Source organism: Perognathus longimembris, chromosome 3 (assembly GCF_023159225.1).
Source record: "Perognathus longimembris pacificus isolate PPM17 chromosome 3, ASM2315922v1, whole genome shotgun sequence".
Lineage (NCBI taxonomy): Eukaryota > Metazoa > Chordata > Mammalia > Rodentia > Heteromyidae > Perognathus > Perognathus longimembris.
This window is the reverse complement of record NC_063163.1, coordinates 79,179,774-79,199,637: the sequence shown is the minus strand read 5'-3', so window position 1 is coordinate 79,199,637 and position 19,864 is coordinate 79,179,774.

Genomic DNA, 19,864 nt, shown 5'->3' with positions numbered 1-19,864 from the left:
GAGGCCAGCGATTGGAGGCCATCTGCCTGGTTCATAGGACAGATGGGACAGCAGCCAGGCATGTGGCTTCCCTGAGCCCTGCCATTACTACACAGGGAACCAGGAGAAAGGCAGCACCTCCAAGAACTGGCAGGGCCAGGCTGAGGCCCGGGCCTTGGGGTCCCCAAACACCCCGGAGACCCAGCTTCTAAGGCTCTGCTCCTGGCAGGAGCTGGCGGGGTTTGTCTGGCTTCTCCTCAGAGTCATTTGATGTCGTTTGAAATTTGGATGCCTCTCACGGTCAAGCTTTCCTCCCGGGAGCAGCCATTCTGTAGTTTCTTTTCTTTTAGAAATTCTAACCCCAGGTCATGAATATAGTCTCCACTTTATTTCTTAAATGTTTTTAACACTTTGCCATTCACATTTAAATTCTTTATCATGGAGCTGGGGGCCCAGGAGGAATATTGTGGAGGCCCTGGGGATTGAACTCAGGGCCTCCTGCCTATAAACAGGTGCTCCACTGCTTGAGCAGTGCCCCTCTACCCTTTTGCTTTTCTTATTTTAGTATAAGGTCTGGAGTTTTTTTGTTGTTTTTTTTTTAACTTGAGGTGCGCCTTGGACCTTGGTCTCCTGAGCAGCAGGGGGGGGGGTAGGGGGTGGGGGGGGAGGAGGGAGGAGGTGCGCGTCACCACATCTTTCTGGAGGTGGTTTTGTGCGCAGAGGGAAGCAGGGCTTCTGTTTTTATTTCTGATTTCTCTTTCTGGGAGAAGCCCTAGAGGAGGCAGGTCCCGCTGTGCCCAGTGCACTGTCTGGGGCCCTCCACTGGCTCCCCACCCTCACCCCACACGGGGCATATGATCGGCCAGCTGGGCTTCGCTCTTACCCCATCCCCTTGGGAACCACGGCTTTGCAAGAGGCCTCTGTTCTCTAACGTGAGGGTCCTCTCCTGTCCTCTTGCACGCCTCTGTCTGTCCCTCCATTTAGAGATCAGCCTCTCCAATTTGGAACAATGAAAATCTTGGCTGAATGAGCCAATAATCATGGATGCAGTGCTTGGCCCCACCCTTGGTTGCAACAGCAAACTACCTGAGGCTATATAAAGGGGTGTACACTGGCCACTGGTGCTCATGCCTGGAATCCTAGCTACTCAGGAAGTTGAGCTCTGAGGATCGCAGTTCAAAGCTAGCCTGGGCAGCAAGGTCCGTGAGACTCTTATCTCCAATTAAACACCAAAAATCCAAAAGTGACACTGTGGCTCAAAAAATAGAGTGCCAACCTTGAAGGGAAAACCTCAGCGATAGCTCTGAGTTCAAGCCCCAGGACTGGTCCAACAAAACAACAAGATTTAAGCTAAGAGGCCCTGGCTCCCGCCTGTGACCCACGAAAGGCTGAGGCAAGGTCTTGTTTCCAGGTCAGCCAGGCAAAGAGTTAATGAGGCCGCCCTATCTCCAGAGCAAAAGTGAGGGCCTGGTGGAGCACGCTTGTCCACCCGACTCTCAGGGCCAGCCTGGGCCAAAAGTGAAACCACATCTCATAAATGGCCTCAGCAAAATAGGGTTGTGGGTGCGGCTCAAGTGGTGGTGCCAGCCTGGGTGGGGGGAGGTGGGGTGCCAGCCTAGATGCCAGTCCCGGAGGGAGGGCGAGAGCCTGGGGAGGACCCTGACGGCCTCCCCGACTCTGAGTGCGATAATGGTGGCTGCGGCTTATTCTGCTGACCAATCTGATTGGAGAAGCGCCCCGGGGGATGGGGTGGGAGCTCACCCCCAGGGGAGTCGTCCAGGGTGCGGCCAGGCCCAGCTCACCTGCAATCTCCTGCAGCCCTGAGCCACTGCTCTGGCCCTCATCCACCGCTGGTTCCCGGGTTAACCACCAGGTGTCAGCAGAGCGCCGTGCCCAAAGCTCCGGGCGCTGGTCTGGATTGGAGCAGAGCACTGTTAGCTCAGGAAGCTGAGCTGGGCGGGGCCTTAATGCCCCATCTTCTGCAAAGGACTCAGGCAGGGACACCCCAAGGCCGGGAAGGCTGGGGCCCCCCAGCGTGTTTGGAGGGAAAGACGCATAATAAACAAACGGATTCAGCTATACCTCCTCACCTCAGGAAAAGTTCACAGACCAGAACCCTCAGGCCCACCTGAAAACTAAAATCTAAGTTCCCAGCACCTGCCCAGAGTCAGCCAATCAGAACCTGGGGTTTCTGTCAGGAAAGTCCACCCACCTGTGCTGGACAAGGCTGGGGATGGGGATGGAGTGATGGCGCAGGCCTTGGATCCTCCATCCTTCCTGCTTTCCACAGAGATGCGCTGGTGACAACGCTGCCTCTGCCTGATTATCCTGTTCCTATGAAGGACAGCAAAATGGAGTGGACTGCAAGTATATCTCTCTCCCCACCAGTCCACAGAGGATGGAAACTAGACTATCAGGAGTAGAAGATAAATCAGAGAATCGGGGGGGGGGGGGAACTCATAGAAGTGGGAAAAAAAAAAACCCACTCAGAATTCACCAAAGGGAAGTTCAAGAAATGGAAGACAAAGCCAAGAGATACAATCTGTGTGTAATTGGAATTGAAGAGGGAGAGGAATACCAGGACAGAGGTATGCAACACTTATTAAGTAAAATTATTACAGAAAATTCCCCCATACTTAAAAGAGAAAACCTTACCTACACAAAGGAAGCACACAGAACATCTAGTAGACCAGATCCTAGAGGAAACACCTCCAGACACATCATAGTAAAATCATCAGACCTGAGAAACAAAGAGCATATTTTGAATGCAGCAAAAACAAAGAAGGAGCTATACTACAATGGAAAGAAAATCAGAATCACAGTGGACCTTTCCACATAAACCCTCAAGGCAAGAAGAGCCTGGAAAGGGGGCTGGGGATATGGCCTAGTGGCAAGAGTGCTTGCTTCGTACACATGAGGCCCTGGGTTCAATTCCCCAGCACCACATAAACAGAAAATGGCCAGAGGTGGCACTGTGGCTCAAGTGGCAGAGTGCTAGCCTTGAGCAAAAAGAAGCCAGGGACAGTGCTCAGGCCCTGGTCCAAGCCCTAGGACTGACCAAAACAAAAACAAACAAAAATAATAAAGTGATTCTTAAAAAAAAAAAAAAAGAGCCTGGAAAGGTACCATCCAAGCCCTGAAGACCAACATCTGCCAACCCAGACTGATGTACCCAGCGAAGCTACAATTTACTTTCAATGGAGAAACCAAAACTTTCCATTGTTGGGGATTCAGCTTGGCACTGAGGGAAGGGCCATGAGAGTGATCCCAAGACGCTGCCCTTCCCCCAGCCCTGGGGCAGTGTGGAAGTAAGTCACACCTACCTCCTTCTGGGTCCGGAACCAGAAGGGGTAGCTTTGAGACCAGCCCCCCAACTTCTCACCAGCAAGCACGTGTGCCCCCCTTTCGCAGGATTTGCCCAGAGGGCGGTACTATGGAAGTGACGTTAGCCCATGAGGGAGGTCCTTGGGAGCTGCTCTTGGACGGACAAGCTCGCCGGCCTATCGCCAGCTCCTGGTCAATCATCCCTTTCCTCCTCATCTCTGCTGGTGCCGGGCTCAGTTGCCTCTCCCGGCGTGGGGATCGAGACTCAGCTACTCTTTTTACAACTCCCTTTCTCACCCTCTCCCCTAGTCACCCGGCCCGCAGATAAGGCTACAGTGGGGCGGGGGAGCCAGCACCGTCCTAACGTGCGCGTGGCCGAAACGAGAAAGCATGCCTGCCTCCTTACCGATAAACAAAGTTAGACCTACGCAAGTCTCAGAGCAAGCTTCTGGAGCCAACTGCTTTATTAAAGCGGGGGTAAAGGGAGATGATTCCGAGAGAAGGTGATCGGCCAGTGTGGGGACTGCTTTCTCTGCTCCGGCTCAAATGCTTATTCCTTTCTCTCTTATTACCCTCGTATCATCTTCTCCCCCAACCCTCGGCCTGCAGGTCTGTCGGGGTGAGACGTAGGGGCGTCTCCGTCCTGGCTGCGCGCGACCCGCGTGGCAATGTGACCGCTATCCTACTCTGGGAGCTACGGACATAGACCACGGGTCAGCTTCTGAGAGCGAACTAACTTTATTGAGAGAGGGGCGAGGGTAGATGATCAGGGGAAGGGGGTTGGCCAGGATTCCCATAGGCCACGAGCTGTCAGGTGACCTCCAAGGGGCTGGTCACTTGACCTCCAAGGGGCTACGTCACTCTGAGCGCGCCAAACCAGGGCGGGGCTGGTAGGCGCCAGGCTGGCTGCCAGCTAAGTCGGGGGTCTCTTTGGGTCTCTTTGCCCGACCGGTTTCTCCGGATTCCAATGTATAGAGGATTGATAGGCCGCATTCCCCAGCTGGGGGAGGTGCCTCAGGCCCCTTCCATCTAGGGGGGAAGATGGACCCCAACAGGCCAGGACACCGATAGTCTGAAAGCTGTCACATGATCCCCTTGAGCTAACGTCACTCGAAAGCGCCGAGCCAGGGTGGGACAGGTAGGTGCCTGGGCTGGCGGGAGTGGAAGGCGCCTGGGCTGGCGGGAGAGTTGGGGGCTGGGTGCAAAGCCAGTTCTTCTGGTTCCAAACCCAGAAAACGTAGCCTGCTTCCGCATTCCCCCCTTGGGGGGAAGGGCGTCAAGCCCCCTCCCCCCCCCCCCCCCCCGTTAAGTCTAAAGGCCGGATCCCAACATGCTGGTATAAACTGTTAGCACCTCCCTTGAATAAACCAGATTGCTCTTGAAGCCTTCTCCAAGACTCCGTGTGCGCCTGGCTTCCTTGGTGGGTATCAGGAGGGAGGAAAGGGGTCTTGCTCGGCCACGTGCACCTGAGGCTTACCCTTGTTCCCCCCATTCCACCTTGGCTTGCCTGCAGGTCAGGCAGCCAGGGGAGAGGGTGAGAAAGGGAGCACAGATAAAGGAGTAAGCTTAGCATCCCCTCACCAGGGGAGGTAAATCTAGCCCGACATCCATAACAAAGAAAAATGAAAGGAATATATGCCAGCTCTGCAGAAAATATTAGGAGGAGGAGTTCAATCAGAAGAAAACAGTCAAGACCAAGGAACCACATCTGATAGAAGTCAATAGGAGATCAATTTAATAAACACAAGAAAAGGAAAGAAGCAAAATACAGGCAAGCAGGAAAATGGTAGGAAACACATCTCTCTATAACTATAAACATGAATGGACTCAATTCTATCAAAAGAGAAAGAACTGCAGAGTAGATTCAAAATCAAGATCCATCCATCTCACAGCCAAAGATAAAAACAAACTCCAAGTGAAGGGATGGAAAAAGATCTTCCAGGGCTGGGGATATAGCCTAGTGGCAAGAGTGCGTGCCTCAGATACACGAGGCCCTAGGTTCGATTCCCCAGTACCACATATACAGAAAACGGCCAGAAGCAGCACTGTGGCTCAAGTGGCAGAGTGCTAGCCTTGAGCGGGAAGAAGCAGGGACAGTGCTCAGGCCCTGAGTCCAAGGCCCAGGACTGGCCAAAAAAAAAAAAAGAAAAAAAAGAAAAAGATCTTCCAAGGAAATGCACCCAGCAAGAAGGCAGGGGTTGCCACTCTGATTTCTGACAAGCTACACTTCTCATTAAAATCAGTTCAAAAAGACAGAGAAGGTCATTATATATTACTACAGGGAACAATCATGAAGAGGATATAACAGTCATCCACTTAATAATCACCAAATAATGGAGCAACTAAATATGCCAAACAAATACTCTCAGAACTACAGAACAAGATAGACCCAAGTACAATAGTAGTGGGAGACTTTAATACTCTACTCTCACCAAGAGACAGATCAACCACACAGAGGATAAGCAAAGAAGCCTGATTTAAATGACACCATATCCCAAATGTAACTAACAGACGTATACAGAGTATTGCATCCAACAACGACTCAGTACACATTCTTCTCAGAAACCCACAGAACATTCTCCAAAAGGGATCATATCATAGTTCACACAAAGAACTTAAGTAAATACGAGAGGATTGACATTATCCTTTGTATTCTATCTGACCACAGTGGAATCAAACTAGTTCTTAACAACAAAGAATATTGCAGAAATTACTCAAATACATGGAGGCTGAACAGCACATTACTGAATAACACCTGGATCACAGAACAAATTAAAGAAGAAATTATAGAAATCCTACAACTCAATGAAAATGAAAATACACCACAAAGGAACCTCTGGGACACAGCAAAAGCAGTGCTGAGGGGCAAGTTCATTGCCCTTAGCTCACACATCAAGAAAACAGAAGGAGCTCAAGTAAACAACCTCACAATGAATTAAAACTGCTAGAAAAGCAAGAAAAATGTAAATCTAAAGCTACTAGAAGGAGAGAGATCACAAAGATTAGGGCAGAAATCAATGAGATAGAAACTAAAAAACTGTACAAGAAATTAATAAAAACAAAGAGCTGTTTTTTTGAGAAATTAATTAAATTTACAGATCTCTTGCAAGATTAACAAAAAAAAAAAAAAGAAGAGACTCAAATCTGTAAGATCAGGGATTCCACAGGAAAAAATTACAACAAACATCCAGGACATCCAAACAATCATAAACAACGATTTTCAGAGCCTATGCTCACTAAAGAAGGAAAACTTAACAGAAATGGATGGATTTTTAGAGGAATATAAACTACCCAAATGGGACTAAGAAGATAAAAATCAATTAAGTAAACCAAGAACATACAATGAGATAGAGGAAGCAATCAAAAGTCTTCCACTAAGGAAACACCCAGGCCCAGATGGATTCTCCACTAAATTATATAAGACTTTTAAAGGGGAACTAATACCAACACTCCTCAAGCTCTTCCGTGAAATAGAAGCAGAGGGAGTAACCCCAAACTCATTCTATGAAGCCAATATCATACTTATCCCAAACCCGGCAGGGATCCAAAAAAGAAAGAAAACTACAGCCCAGTCTCTTTAATGAACACAGATGCAAAGTTTCTCAATAAAATATTAGATAACAGAATCCAGAAACAAATAAAAAAATCATACATCATGATCAAGTAGGCTTCATTCCACAGATGCAAGGCTTGTTTAACATACGCAAATCAATAAATGCAATTCACCACTTAACAGAGCCAAGGTCAAGAATCACATCATTATCTCAGTTGATGCCCAAAAAGCCCTTGACAAAATACAACATCCATTCATGTTAAAAGCTCTGGAGAAAATAGGAATAGAAGAAACAATAAAAGCCATATATGACAGACCAAACTGCTAATGTCATACTAAATGGGGAAAATCTAAAACCATTTCCCCTAGAATCAGGAAGAAGGTAAGGATGCCCACTCTCTCCACTTCAGCATTGTTCTGGAATCCTTAGCCAGAGCAATGAGGCAAGAAAAGGACACTAAAGGGATCCACAGAGGGAAAGAAGAAATTAAGCTATCCCTATTTGCAGATGACATGATCTTATACCTGAAGGACCCCAAAAAACTCCACTCTCAAATGTCTAGACCTAATAAACCAGTTTGGCAAAGTAGGATACAAAATCAATCCTCAAAAATCAGTAGCTTTTCTGTACACCAATAATGTATAAGCAGAAAAGGAAATCATGAAAACAACACCATTTGCAATAGCTTAAAAAAGAATAAAATATATATAAATTAGCCTAACCAAAGATGTAAAAGATCTATTTTGTGAAAACTATAAAAATCTAAAGAGAGAAATCAAAGAGGACACCCATACTCATGGATAGGTAGAATCAATATAGCAAAAATGGCCAAAGATAATATGCGAATTTAATGCAATCCCCATCAAAATTCCAATGGCATTCTTTATGGAAATAGAGAAAACAACCACAAAATTCATATAGAACAACAAAAGACCTAGAGTAGCCAAAGCAACTCTAGGCAAAAGAAGCAATCCAGGCGGTATCACAATACCAGATTTCCAGCTTTATTACAGAGCCATCATAACAAAAACAGCTTGGTATTGACACAAAAATAGACCCAAAGATCAATGAAATAGAAGAACCAGAAATAAAACCACATACTTACAGTCAGCTGATATTTGACAAAGGAGCCAAAGACATACAATGTGGGGTGGGGGAGGGGAGGGAAGCATAGCCTCTTCAACTATTGGTGCTGGGAAAACTGGGCAGCTGCATGCAGAAAACTAAAAATGGATCCCAGCCTGTCACCATGCACTAACATCAACTCAAAATGGATTAAAGACCTCAGCATCAGAGCTGAAACTCTGAAATTACTGCAGGACAGAGGAGGAGAGACACTAGAACTTATAGGCACAAGCAGGAACTTCCTGAACAGAATCTCAGGGGCACAGCAGATTGGAGAGAGACTTGACAAATGGGACTACATTAAAATAAGTTCCTGCACAGCTCTCATCTCTAAAATATATGCAGAACTAAAAAAATTACCTTCTTCCAAAACAAAACCGCAAAAAAACCAATAGCCCCCTCATCAAGTGGGCTAAAGACTTACAAAAGAAACTTCTCTGATGAGGAAATGAGAATGGCCAAGAGACATATGAAAAAATGCTCTACATCACTGGCCATAAAGGAAATGCAAATCAAAACAACATTGAGATTCCATCTCACCCCAGCAAGAATGTCATATATCAAGAAAACTAATAATAACAATTGTTGGAGGGGATGTGGCCAAAAGGGAACCCTACTTCATTGTTGGTGGGAATGTAAACTGGTTCAGCCACTCTGGCAAGCAGTATGGAGATTCCTCAGAAGGCTAAATATAGAATTCCCCTATGACCCAGCAGCCCCACTTTTGGGTATCTATCCAAAAGACCACAAACAAAATCACAGTAATGCCACCAGCACAACAATGTTCATTGCAGCACAATTTGTCATAGCGAGAATCTGGAACCAACCCAGATGCCCCTCAGTAGACGAACGGATCAGGAAAATGTGGTATATATACACAATGGAATTTTATGCCTCTATCAGAAAGAATGACATTGTTCCATTTGTAAGGAAATGGAAGGACTTGGAAAAAGTTATACTAAGTGAAGTGAGCCAGACCCAAAGAAACATGGACTCTATGGTCTCCCTTATTGGGAATAATTAGTACAGGTTTAGGCAAGTCATAGCAGAGCATCACAAGGCCCAATAGCTATACCCTTATGATCACATAAGATGATGCTAAGTGAAATGAACTCCATGTTATGGAAACAATTGTTATATCACAGTTTCAACGTCCTATGTGTATCTGTAGCTTCTAATATTGATGATGTTCTTGTATCACATTCCTGTGGTTGTACCTACACTATCTCTGTAATCTTATCTGAGTATATTGGAAACCGTGTTTACTGGTATTGGAAGTAGGAAATTCAAAGTAATACCAAATTTGAGAGACACGGGGTAAAAAAAGAGAAACAACTACAAAAGCAATACTTGCAAAACTGTTTGGTGTAAGTGAACTGAACACCTCCGGGGGGGGGAAGGGAAAAGGGGGTAGGGAGAGGGGTATGAGGGACAAGGTAACAAACAGTACAAGAAATGTATCCAATGCCTAACGTATGAAACTGTAACCTCTCTGTACATCAGTTTGACAATAAAAATTTGAAAAAAAAAAGTTCCTGCACAGCTAAAGACATAGCTACAAAACTAGAAAGGCAGCTGAAAAGATCTTCACTAGCAATGCATCAGACAAAGAAAGGCTTAATATCCATCATATATAGGAAGTTCAGGAAACTAATCCCTCCCCAAACTAATAAACCAACCACTAAATGGGCAAGGGAGCTAAACAGAAACTTCTCAGAAGAAGAAGTAAAAATGGCAAAGAAACACATGAGGAAATGCTCACTAGCCCTGGCATAAAGGAAATGCAAAGAAAATCAACCCTGAGATACCACCTTACCCCAGTCAGAATGGCATATATTCTGAACTCAGGCAACAACAAATACTGGAAGGGATGTGGAGAAAGACGAACCCTACTGCACTGTTGGTGGGATTGTAAACTAGTACAACCACTCTGAGCAGTCTGGAGGTTCCTCAAAAAGCTAAACATAGAAATGCCCTATGACCTAGCCATACCACTGCTAGTCATCTACCCTAAGCAACAGGATCCAAGATACAGCAAGGACACTTGCACTTCCATGGTCATTGCTGCACGTTCACAATAGCCAACAAATGGAAACAACCCAGATGCCCCACTACAGAGGAATGCATCCAAAAATGTGGTACCTGTACACAGTGGAATCCTACACAGCTACTAGAAATGATAAAATAATGGCATTCACAGGGAAATTGACAGGACTAGAACAAATCATGTTGAGTGAGACATGTCAAGAACAGAGAGACAAACGGCACATGGTCTCCCTGATATGCGGGTGTTAAAATCAACTTGCAAAGAGATATGACAAAGCAGGACCCAAAACAGGACCCAAGATACAAATACACAGCAAGACCAAAAAAGACAGTCTTGGGAGAAATGCACCAAATAGTTAGACCCCAGCACTACTTCATATGTACCTAAATTAATATCCAGACTGAAAAGAACTCCAAAGATAAGGAAGCAAAGGACTCCTGAATTAGTCTTATAGTGTTTCGAGGACCCTATATTCTCTACCTCACATATGGTGTATACACATGAACATCTGAGGGAAGCTGGGAGGAGGGCACAGAATGAGTGGGAAATGGGGAAAAAAATACAGAGAGGGGGGCCCAACAGCTGCAATGGACACTGATGAAAGAAAACTAAGCAACTCAAGGGGGAGGAGGAAAAATGAGAGAAAAAGGAAGGAAGAGATGACACTAAGTAAAAGGAAAGAAATGCACATATCACCTGCCGACCTGGAAGAAATTGTTTTATTGTTAATAACCATAGAGTTCATAAGCTTTGTAGACTAGAATGATGATGTCAATCCTTGGGAAGGTTTTAAAAAAGTGATGAAAGCAAGGGGTTGGGGGGGGGAGGGAAGGTGGGAGAAAAATGAGGAAGGGGGTAACAAGTATGACAGGAAATGTATTCACTACATTAGAAATGTAATTGTGACCCCTCTGTACATCATCCTGACAATAAAAACATTACTTATCTTAAAAAAAAAAAAACCCAAACAAACCTAGAGCTGGGGGTGTAGCTCAAATGGTAGAGCTACCTGCCTTAGGCAGCAGCAATCACCACCCCAGCTAAACCTCAGGTGGCACCATCCTTTGATCCCAGAGCCACGTGTGCGGAGCCGCTCGCCCTGCTTTTGCTTTCCTTATTTTTCAGGCAGGGCCTCAGGTTTGGCTGGGCACGCCCTGGACCCTGAACCTCCTCCTTTCACCTGCCAAGTGGCTGGGATTACAGACATGCACTACCACACCTGCCAAGTTTTGTTTTGTTTTGTTTTGTTTTAATGTGACGCTGGTTTTCTTGTTAGAGCGAAAGGCCCCTTATGACACCCACCTTCCACGGTGACAGGCGTGCAGCAAGCCTGGCTTTGTGCGTGACTCGCCCCCGCCCCCAGCACTCCACCACGGAGCCACCTCTGTGGCCCAAGACATGATGAGTGTGTTATTTACGATGTAAGCTGAGTGTGGCAGAAGGTCTGTGTGTGGGCTTAGCCACACTGGCGCAGGCTGTGTGACTCTGGGTAGGTCGCTGTGCTTCTCTGGTTCCCACTTTTTGTCTATGAAACGAGCGGTTGTGAGGGTTTCAGGAGATGATGGATGGCAGGCGGCAGACACTGTTGCCCTTATGAGGGTGGTCGGGTATGTATGACTGCCATCTTGAGCAGGTAAGGAGAGGGGGCTCAGAGAGGTGGAGACGCTTCCTGCAGATCACACGGCACTGCCACGGGAATGGATCTGCGGGCATCCTTCCTTGTGGGGCCTCACCTACAGCCGCCTCTGCCACTTACCCACTGTGCCCCACAGCACAGGTGTGCAAGCCTAAGACACGCACGTGAGCCTCAGAACCTAAGTGAGGACTCGGCTGAAACTGCAGCCCCAGCTGAGAGTCAGAACCGCCGGGACCCCAGGCTCCCCGCCCTTCCTGTCCACCGCCCACCGCATCCGGAGCAGCGCATCCGCAGATGGTGCAGCCGCGCGCCCGCTGCCCGCTCAGGTCTCTGCTCAGGCCGAAGCAGGGGGGAAGAATTCCCCGAGGAGGTTGGAGTGTGGGCTGGGAAGAATGACAGGCTCGGAGGCCCAGGGCCCGGCCACACGAGGCCTGCGACCTCTGCTGTCTGCCAGAAACAGGGGAGGGAGGCGCAGCACACCGGGCCTGGTGGGGCCCAGCACTGGTGGTGTGTGACCCAGGGCCTTGCCTAGTTTGGGCAAGTACTCCCCGACTGAGACACACACACACACACACACACACACACACACACACACACACACACACACACACACACACACATGCCCTCCTTGGATATCTGAGACAGGATCTTGCTATGTAGCCCACGCTAGCCTCAAGTTTATAATCTTCCTGTTTCAAATGCTGCGATTGCAGGAGGCACCACTGTGCTTGACGCTGAAGAAATCCTGTGTAACACCTGGCAAAGAGGTGACAGTCTCAGGATGCTCCTGGATACATCCATGCCTGAAGTGCCCAGTTTATCCTAGTAAGCTTTCTTCAGAGAAATAGCAACACACACGCTCGCACACAGAGTAAATTGTGGAGACTCGCAGGAAGATGGAGTTTGAGAAATCCAGTGCAACACTTTCTGCTTCAAGCCTGAGGGTCTTAGAACCGGGAAGATGGCTGGAAAAAGCTCCAGGCCCTAAGAGCCAACAAGGCTCAAGACCATGTCCAAGTCCAAATGCAGATCTCCCCACCTGGGCAGGCCCTGGTCTCCCCCACTCCCCCAACCCCCAGCCTGGTCTCCCCCACTCCCCACAGCGCGCAGGGGGCAAGAGCCTTCCTATGAGGATGCAGGGCCTGCCTAGCGTGGAACTGCTTGTTGGCAGACAGACAGACCTCACATGAGCACCTAGATCCAGCCATGCCTGGAGCAAAATACACCTTCCCCCACGTGACACAACCCATCTGAGTTGAACCAATGGTTGGTGGCTGATATTTTTTTTTTCACCTCTTAAAGTCATTGACAAATGGGCAAAGGAAACAGCAGATGTGTGTGTGTGTGTGTGTGTGTGTGTGTGTGTGTGTGTGTGTGTCCACGAGCTACAATTTGGGCCAGGCTAGGCCTGGAGATGCCAGATGGCCTAAGCCTCCAGCTCCCCTTCCAAGTTGGGAAGCTTGCCCAACTGTCCTGAAGTGCCCGGCCTCAGTTTCTTCTCAGTAACCTGTGGGCCCCCATCTCTCCTGCCTGAGACAGGCAGGTGGGGCCTGCCCAGTGTTCAGCTCGTTGCTGCAGGCCCTAGCACAGAGAACCCGTATGCCCGTGGGCAGGAGCTGGCTCATTTTGGGGGCACAGTCTGCAGCTCCCTCCCCGACTGACCCACTTTACCCACACATTTGGCCTCAGGCCCAGGCCCTGTCCTATTTTAGGGCCACCTTGTTTTGTGGCAAGAAAAAGAGAATCACAAAGGCCACCTTCACACAAGGGTCACTGAAGGATTGAATGGGGGACGGGGCTGTAGGGGGCTGGGGACAAGGGGGTCCAGGATTGGGTTGTGATGGGGACACTGTCCCGTGGGGAAGGCCCCCCACCTGTCCTGTGGAATGGCCCCTCCCCAGGCCTGGCTCCTGGGCCTCCCCAGGCTCAGGGAGGCATGGGGAAGGAGTGCTGGGTGGGGTAAGGAGTGGGTGTTTGTCGCAGTGACTTGGGTTCAAGTTTTCATGGTGCATGGGGTCATCCGGATCTTTGTACAAGAGGAAGTGGGGCAGTGTTTTGGAAAGAGGGGCCGCAAGAGCGGCTGTGACTTAGACCACGGACACTTCACTGAGAACAAAAGGGGACCAGGAAGAGTGGCTGGGCTCTTCAGGACAGGCCTGGGTGAGAATGAAGTTCAAGGAAGGGGCTGCTGCCTGCCCAGGAAACACCAGGTTCATGAGCTGAGGACTGGACAGCTGAGCAGGTGGCTCCCACTCACCAGGAACTCTCCCTGTTCCCTATCAGGAGACCTGCTGGTACGGCTGGATCCAGGTCCTGTGCCTGGCTCTCACGGCTCATGGATCTGAACCTCCCTGCCTCCCTCTGTTCAGTCTCAAAGCCCATGGTGCCCCCCCGCCAGGCCCTGCCTGGGTCCAACCCTGACCTCCTAGAGCTTGTCCTCCATGATACCTTCCACACACTCTCCTCCCCACCAAGCTGCCCCATCAGGGCCTTGTCCACGTGCTGGATTCTGCCCTGTCACCTAATTAGGCTCTGACCACCCTTTGAGTTCCCAGGCAACTCTAGGGCAGTCTGACACCTGACATTCTCTTTTTCTTTCTTTCTGTTTGTTGTTGTTTTTGCCAGTCCTGGGGCTTGAACTCTTGGCCTGGGCACTGACCCTGAGTTTCACTCAAGGCTAGTGCTCTACCAATTGAGCCACACATCACTTCTGGCTTTTTGAGTAGTTTACTGGAGATAAGAATCTCATGGCCTTTCCTGCCCAGGCTGCCTTCCAACCATGATCCTCAGATCTCAGTCTCCTGAGTATCTAGGACCACAGGCATGAGCCACTGGCACCCAGCTCACCTGACATTCTTATAGCACCGTGTGCATCCCCCCCCTTCTTCTTTCCTTCATTCCTTCCTCTTATTTTGGGGGGTGGGGCACTTGGGTGTGAAGTCATAGCATGCACTTGCTGGGCAGGTGCTGTTCTACTTGTGCCATGCCCTCGCCACACTGCATTTTTACCCATGCTGCCCTTAGACAATGATCCTCCTCTCTCTGCCTTCTATGTAACTGGGATCGCAGACACGCACCACCTACTCGTGCTTTGGGCTTCATCAACCCTGGGGATGAGTACCACAGAAGCCAGCCGGGCTCACAGGCTCACGCCTCAGCCCATCCTATAATTTGACCCAGATGGGTGAGGCCGAGTCCTCCTGCAGCCCTGGCTGGCAGAGTCAGTGGTCTGAAAGCAGGGGCAGGACCCGCTCCACCTCACGGCTCCTCAAGAACGGGGCTCAGGTGCTCCGATTCCATGCTCGTCCCCACCGGCTCCAATTTGTTTGCAAAGATCTGGGAATGAGCATAAACAGTGCTGGCGGAGCAGGTGGACTGTGAACACCACGGTGCCTGTCGGAGATAACTGGCCAAGGTGGAGGCCCAGTTGATGGATGTGGGCGATGGGTGCAGGCAGCCCTGGCGTCTGAAGGCTGGAGTGTCGCTGTGGGAGCACATCACTGCCCAGCTGGTAGCAGATGCTACTCTGGGGACTGGGGCTGGGGCTCCAGGCACCACTGGGGGTGGGGGTGGGGAGGGCTGTCGGTAGGACTCAGCAGCCAGGCAGTGGTCCATGGTGGCAAAATGCTCCTCTGTGTGCCACCTGGCTCCCAGCCAGCAGAGCCAGCTCTCTGTGCCTTGAAGGAATTAATTATGCCTTATGGCAAAGAGATAGAGTGAGATTTATGGCAGAGTCAGGGAGAGATGGCCCTGAGAAAATAACACGTGGCTGTGGAGACCAGGGATGCTGGTGTTGGTTGAGGGTTGAGATGGGTGTCTTCGTTACTTTTTTTTTTCCTTGCCCAAGCTGGCTTTGAATTCCTCATCTCTGAGTATTTGGGAGTCAAAGGCATGTACCACTGTACACAGCCTCTGTGTTGTTCCAAACAAAACAGGTATTCAGGCCACCTTGACCCAGAGCTGAGAAATGTCTGCTAGACAGCAGGTGGGACTTCCATCCTGTTATTCACAGCTGGATCCCTAAGCCGATGCCCCTTCTTGGCTTGCAGGACTCATACCCAGGATCTGGAGATGACTGTGGGGTCTCCCTCTGGTCTGCAGGTGCCTTTAAGCATTAAGGCATTCCAGATTTCTGCAGCCACCCCTCACCTGCCTAGTCACCCGCTCTCACCTTTTGCCTGGATAGCTACCATTGCTCTTCTTTATCATCAGAACCAGTTCAGCATTCCAAGGATGACGCCATGGCCTCCCTCCCTCCCTCCCTCCCTCCCACCCCTAGTGTGGCCTGGAAAGGCACTGCTCTGTGCCACTTGTGTCACTTTCCTCCCAGTGAGATTCCAAATTCCACCTCCATTATAAACCCGTGGTATGCATGTGCCAATGTGAAGACCCGAGTTACATGTAAAGCTTTCTATTTATCCCAGGTAAATGTTATCTGCTAAGATTGCCTTCGAGCTCCTGCTTGAATCCCAGCTCACGTTTTCAGTCTGGTAGAGCACTCTGCTTCTGTGACAGAATTGAGCATGTGACCTTTGAATACAAGATTTTTCTTGCAAACTCAATGCAGGCTCTTTTATTCTCCTCCTAATGACTTTTCTCTCAAAAGTCTTCACTCCTTTCTCTACCCAAGAAATTCAGATGGGTTGACTGGATCTCCATCCCAGAATAAGCATGGGACCAAGAGCTAGCCAATCGGATACAGGAACCATCTTCAAGCTCTGATTGGCTTATAGACAGGCATCTGATAAACATGACTGATTCTGGTTAAGTCAGAGGTGACACCCACTCTCCAACTCTGATTGGCTTAGGGACAAAAGACCTGATAAACATCACTAATAATGACCAATCAGACACAAGACCTATGCTCCTCTGATTGGCAAGAGGTAGGTAGGACCTGTCTCCATCCCTGATTGGCTAACTGATAGATGCATGGTGAACACTGAGAATTCTTCATGGTAGCCTGGAGACAGCTGGAAAGAGGAAAAAAATCCACTAGGCTTGGTGTCAGAAAGAGGAGGTCCTAGAACTGCTGACAGACAGCTCTCTCTCTCTCTGGCTCGCTCACTTGCACGTGCACACACACACACACACACACACACACACGGTGGGAACCTTATAATAGGTTATCTCCTCAACTACACTCCCAACAAACCTTATAAGATAAAGACAGACTCCGTAAAGACAGGCCACCATGGAGGAGGTGAAGTGTTCGAGATGGCTCCCAGTCACTGTCACCATCAGTGACAGGTGTGGGTTTGGTGGCTGCCTGGGGCTGGGTGTGGAGTGGCGGCACAAGGACTGGAGATGACAGATGTGCTCCTGTGGCAGGGACTTCCCAGGTGCAGTCAGAACGAATTGACCTGTGTGCTTTGGGAGACTGCAGGTTGTTGTCTGTGAATTGTACTTTAGTTCTCTTCCGTGACAGCAGTGGCAGGACGTCCCTGCATCTTGTGCTGGCATCAGAACGCTTTGCACACTGGGAATCTCGTGTTCTGCCAATTACACTTGGAATGTAGCCACAGAATGATCCTGGAGAGGGTTTTGTTCATAATGTTGGGTTGAATGTTTGAGAGAGCTGCAAAATGTATTTTCCTACGTAAACATCTGCGGAGAGATGCATGTGTTCACAAAATTTGAGTATGGAAAAAACCAGGAGGCGTTGTAGCAGGAAATGCAAAGCCAGAAGGCCTCTTGGGGGAAGTTTGCTGTGTGTGTGAGAGAGCAAGTCACCCCATCTTTATTCTGGTTAGTTCTAAAGTAAAACCATTAACACATCTCTCCAAATGCAAGTGTTGCTTATTTCACTACAGTGCAGCTGTATGTGAATTATTTATATATTGAGATATATATTTTCATTATAAAAAAAAATTCTCTCTTCATCACAGAGAAGGCATTAGTCTAGGGTCCCATTAAACTGCAGGGCTGGTAGATTATATTCTCTGTGAAGTTCATTTCGGAATTATAAAGGCAGCACAATGAGTCATTTATTTTTGAAAGATGGGATACCTTTTGCTATTAAGATCACCCCCATCAAACCAGTTTTGAGGATGTATTTATCCCAAACGCTTAGCCTCTACTATTGTTGTATGATGAGAAGCAAAGAAGTCACATTTTAAGAAGTGGAATTGGTAGTGTTTCTTGGAGAGCTGGCGTCTGTAGGTGGACTCCTGTCTCAAAGACCTGCAGCCTCTCAAATACACTTGACATTGTTAGAAAACTGAGCCATGTCAGTAGTAAAGCAAAGACAAAGCAGAAAAACAATGCCAGTAAACCAGATCAGCTTCAATGAAGAGCTGAAGGTCACATGGTGACCTGAGGAGAGCCGGGAGACAGAGACACAAGGCATGGTGTAATGACCACCGAGCTGATCCAGGCCTAAATAGAGCCAGGATAAGGGGGTAGAGTCACAGGAAACTTGACAGACTCACGAGTTCAAAGCACAGGACTGACAGGACCTAGCATCCTCTGCTCCTGCCTCTAGGAATTCAGGCATGCCCATTACTTGGGGGTGGGACTTCCCTGCCTCTACCAGGAAGACAAGATGGCTCCAGTTAAACCCAATTCCCTATCATCCACCATGTAGCCAAGATGGCGCTGGTTAGATGTGTGCATATTTCACTATGACCCAAGCTTTTTAGATGGGAATTTTCAAATGGAAATCAAACAAACTACTCCACCTCTTGGGCCCGTAAGTACACTGTTCAAAAATTATTTGAATGGATGTTATTTCCTGGGCTGCAAGCAAGCTGACTCATACAGCTCTAGATGGTTCTTTGGATCACTGTCTGTGTGGGCTTTCTTCTTTCTTGGCTGCGTCAAGACTATATGAGCTCTTTGAAAACAAAGATGGCATCTCTCCCCACTTCTGTTTCCCCCACAAGTATCCAGAAGAGTGGGGTGAGCCTTTAATGATCGATGCTCTCGCATGTGTTCCAGCTCTTGGTGACATATCCAGACATGTCTACTGTGTACCCACCTGTTCTGGGGTCCACACGATAACAACAAGATGCCTCACAGACAGGAGCTCACCAAATCCTCTGCGTAGCATCCTGTTCAGTGTGAACTCTCACCGTGATCTTGCGAACATGAGTAACCGGCTCTGGAAAAAAAAATTCTGCTATTCAGACATCTCATCATCTGCTCCTGCTGTGAACTTCCTGTTGGGCCCATCCCAATCCATATCATAGGCATGTCTGCAAACCTCAGCCCACCCATTCACCATCCCTGCCTGTAGTCCCAGCTACTCAGGAGGCATAGATCACATCAGAGGCATGTCTGCAAACCTCAGCCCACCCATTCACCATCCCTGCCTGTAGTCCCAACTACTCAGGAGGCATAGATCAGGAGGATTGCAGTTCAGGCCAGCCTAAGCAAAAAAGACCACAAGCCACCCCCCCTCTCCCACCCATCTCAATCAATAAGCCAGGTGTGGTGGCATGTGGTGGCATGCCCCATTCCAGCTACTCAGGAAGTATAAATAGGAGGATTGAAGTCCAGGTTGGTCAGGGGGAAAAAGTAAGAATTTATTTGAAAATTAACTAAAGCAGAAAGAGGGCTGTGGGGGTGGTGGTCGGGGCATGGCTCAAGTGGTGAAGCAATCTGCCTGGGAAGTTCAAGGCACTGAGTTCAACCCTAGTAGTGTGTGTATGTGTGTGTGTGTATTATATGTATACACACATACACACATATATGCACAGGATATGATGGGTGGACATTGAATGCCTTCAGAGACAAAGCAGGGAAAGTGAGTGAGTTAAAATTTTAGGGAAGCCAGGGTTGGGGTAAGGCTCAGAGGAGCACATGCCTAGCTTATGTGCAAGGGGGAGGGGGAAGGGAGAGGGAGATGAAAAGGAAAAGAAGCAAGGTCCAGGAACCAGAGCATGTCTTCTCAACCTGAGAGAAAACAGTTAACACCCCAGCATGATACAAATAATGCATCCCCATGGGCACAGCAGAACACTTATCCCCCCCTTCTTAGCTTCTCAGAACACCCCAGTGAGGCGAGTCCCAGCAGGCCATACTTCCAAGCACTCCAACCCCATGGTGGGCTCTGCAAGGCAGCTGCCTGTGTAACTGGGCTCCCTGAGCTCAGTGGGTGTCATGAGAAAAGGCTGCTGGAAGCATCTAGTTAGCTATGCTGCTCCCTTTGCACACCCAGCAAGGGTCCAGAGACACCTTGCAGAGAGAGAGAGAGAGAGA